Source organism: Ostrea edulis, chromosome 7, assembly GCF_947568905.1.
Source record: "Ostrea edulis chromosome 7, xbOstEdul1.1, whole genome shotgun sequence".
Taxonomy (NCBI): Eukaryota; Metazoa; Mollusca; class Bivalvia; order Ostreida; family Ostreidae; genus Ostrea; species Ostrea edulis.
The window spans coordinates 18589595-18593513 of record NC_079170.1 but is presented as its reverse complement, the minus strand read 5'-3'; the positions used below and the strand labels follow the sequence as shown (position 1 = coordinate 18593513).

General features: G+C 33.4%; 1 long non-coding RNA gene across 1 annotated transcript; it reads left to right on the top strand.

Moving 5' to 3' along the window:
• Positions 1 to 1548: 1548 nt before the first annotated feature.
• On the top strand, positions 1549 to 2222 carry LOC125653887 (uncharacterized). The gene is made up of 2 exons (XR_007362091.2): positions 1549 to 1661; positions 1917 to 2222. It is a non-coding gene; the product is annotated as an uncharacterized LOC125653887 (long non-coding RNA).
• The last annotated feature ends 1697 nt before the right edge of the window (positions 2223 to 3919 follow it).

Below are 3919 nucleotides of genomic sequence, written 5' to 3'. Positions count from 1 at the left end.
TTGCATATTGCAGTAAAGCTTTAGATCACCTGAAATATTATAAAAGAGGTGAAGACAATTTATATTAAAAAAATCTTGTAAAATTGTATAGCTTGATTTCCTATTTTGGCTCAGAAAATCAAAATGTTTTATTAGTGGATGAATAAAAGAAGGAGAAATTAAAGTCTTTGGGCTTTAATTGATTTTCGTTTTTGCTAGGTTAAATTTGATGGTAATGCATGAAAATGGCCCCAACTGATTTAAGGGTTAAAAGGTCATGAAAAGTTAACGTATGTGTAAAACTTACACGGTACCAATTTTTAGATGCGAATTTCGACAAATAATGTATCTTCAGTGATGTTCAACTGAAATGTTTGAAATCCGAAATAACAATAATATCTTAGATCTATTATAGGGGAAAACAGTGTGCCAAAAAAGTGGAGTCAATTTCGTCTAAGGATAAGAACTATGCTATATAAGAATGTGGTTGGGCAGTTTTAAAATTTACAATATTTGCATTTCATTTTATATTGAAATTAATATTTTGTAGTAATTTTGGGATAACAAGATCTAGGGAACTGGATACAGATACTGGAAAACAGATTAGTAGCTTAGAGTAATTTACCTTAACACCTTGAAGCACACGTTTTAGCTCACTTAAGCTGAAAACTCCTGAAAGTGAGCTTCTCAGAGACCCACTGGGCCAATTTCAACCAAATAAGACAAAAAAAAAACGTTCTTGGGTGAAGGAGATTAAAGTTTGTTCAAATAAAGAGCCATGTCCCTTTCGAAGGGGAAATATTCCGAAAATGCAAAAAATAGATTGGGGTCATTCAAAAATGTTCTTCCCAAAAACCACTGCGAAAAGAAGAAAACTGTCATTGTAAGGGAAAAAGGGGTCGATACGTTGTCACACTACACTGCACATGCATGTTTGCAAAGTTGTAAAACACATGAACTAAAATCCAGTGTTTACAGATCGTACTGCGCTTGTTAGCCATGGATTACATGTAAACTGATGACATTGATAATTAATGCATAAATTTGTAGAAATGTATCAGTTAAACTGTTACGTTTCACCCTTTTTATGGTAAATTCAGTGATCGTAACTTGTGGGTCTCCCAAGTCTGTATATCAGATAGAAATACAATATTTAATACATTTTTACATAGACTTTTATTTAATCAATTGTCAAAGATGGATTACTGAGCGGTAATGAATTATAAAAGTAGACAATTCTCATAAGTCAATAAGAATGGGATTTTAATATCCCATATAAAATTTTTCCCAAATGTGGGAATACCCTAACATATTTTCTGTAGTTGAACTAATAAAATAAATAAATTTTATTAACAGGCATCAGTTCCCAATACTAAAATATTAATTAGGATCAATTAATTAATTACCCATCTGCTTTGGTTTTCCATTTTTTTTCTCTGTCCTCGTCAGTTGAGGCCTTGAGCGAAATGTTCCTGATGAACAGCCGATCGCTGTTTATATCGTATTTCGTTGCTAGAGAATGACGTACGATCCGATCCCCTTTCTCGCAATTAGATCTGCACCGGAAGTATATTGTGCTAAGCGATCTCGTTATAGTCAAAACAATGAAAGATCCGCAGGAATTGGGATTATGTCAGTTGGAGGATCATACGACGCTTCATAATGTCGGAATAACATAATTAGTAGGTTATTTTCAAGAATACGTTAATGGGAAGTGCCTGTTAATGTGTCAATCTTTGATATGAAAGACTTTGTTATCTCTACGTCCCCAACCAATGGAGGAAACTCGGGATGACAAACCATGTCGATAGTAACATGTAAAATTGAATAAATATCAAGATCGTAACAAAACTTAGAAGCGAATGTTTCAACAAAACCTAAACGATGACCCTACCGGGATCTGCTGAAAGTAATTTTGTTTTGTTTTGTTTTCTTAGCATACTTGGACTGTTGGATACCAAGTCCCGTGTGATGTTAAATAGAAGGAAAAACAACTGTCATGATACAAATGGAGATCGGATAGAACAATAAACCAATTCAAGTGCTTTAAACATTTCAGTAGAAAAAATACTGTCACTGCATAGTTTAGAAATGTTGACTCATAAGCTTTAATTAATATTAATGTATATTTTATCAGAAATTTTGAGATTAGGTAAGAAATAACCAAACTGTTCAATATTATGTACATTTTTTTAATTACTGAATTTAAAAGACCATATTTATTGAAGACACTTCAAAACGCATCCTAATCTTATTAATAATCAACCTTGATGAAAAGACTATTACGGACATGATATTTGAAGAATGTAAAACTTATACGGTACCAATTTTGATGCACCAGATGCGCATTTCGACAAATAATGTCTCTTTAGCTATGCTCAACCGAATTGTTTGAAATCCGAAATAACTATGAAGTTTTAGATCTAAATATAGCCAAAAACAGCGTGCCAAACAAGTGGAGCCAAATTCGTCCAAGGATAAGAGCTGTGCATGAGGGAGATAATCCTTAATTTTGAAATGAATTTCTAAATTTTATAACAGCAATTAAATATACATCCGTATTTTCAAGCTAGTAACGAAGTACTTAGCTACTGGGCTGTAGAGACCCTCGGGGACTAACAGTCCACCAGCAGACGCCTCGACCCAGGGGTCATAATGTAAAACTTATACGGTAACAATTTTGTTGCACCAGATGCGCATTTCGACAAATAATGTCTCTTCAGTGATGCTCAACCGAAATGTTTGAAATCCGAAATAACTATGAAGTTTTAGATCTAAATATAGCCAAAAACAGCGTGCCAAACAAGTGGAGCCACCAATCCCACCAATGGACTGTTGTCAGTTTGACTAAAGCCACCCTACTAATTGTTGACGACCAATATGCTATTGCAATAAAATATTTTTGTGAGTAAATGTTGTTTGTAATGTTTATTGACATTTATTGGGTTACGATTTTAGAAACCCCTACATTCCAATCTAAACCAGTGGATTGATGGGTTATTATATAGGTATGTAAATTTAGCAGTATCCATACAACAAGAACTCACAAATAAAAGAAAAAAAGGAGGACAAGACATTAAGACAAAAATTGGCCACAATACCCTGGCTACATATCCTTATAGTATTATAGAAGTCTAGTTTCACAGCAAATATACAAGTGGCAGTAGTAGATCAAGTTTAAGCATTTTAATATCATAAAGATTTGCATCAGGAATTTTATATGAATTAAAGGTTCGAAATCATTAATGATTGTGATCATCCTATTGCTTCATGTATTTTATCAATATAAACGGAATTGCTAGTGAATGACATTGGTGTTTATTTATGATTCAATTTGTGAACATAAATGAATTAACGGAGAATTTCGTAACACCTTTCATCTCGAAGATTCAAAATTATTAATGATTGTGATCATCCATTGTTACATGTATTCTATAAAGATAAATGGAATTGCTAGGCGCCAATAGATAACTGAAAAAGTGTTGAGTGTGGCGAAAAACATCAATCAATCAATCAATCACATGTGAAATAACATTAATTGGCCCCCACCCCACTCTTTTGGTGGTAGTAATGAATGGCAAAAATGTAATAATGAATGAACTGGAATATTGAAGGATGAACGGAGACCCCTCCCTCCAATTTATGAGTACGAAGTTTGGGCAAAAGGGACATTTAGGTTCCTTTTCTGCTTGTCAACAATTGTAGAAGACAATTTCTCCTGCGACTGTCCAAACACTTTGAAAAACGATGATACGTGTTTGCGTAATATTCTAAAGCTTTCCAAGATATGATTAAATTGTTTTGGCAATTGTCAGCCGCCATGTATACATTAATTAAACCATATATTTTCATAAATTAACATGCAACTTCAAGTCCGTGTGATATTTTGAATGTCTATACAATTTTACAGTCCTTCGGTCGATTCTGATAATAAAACAAG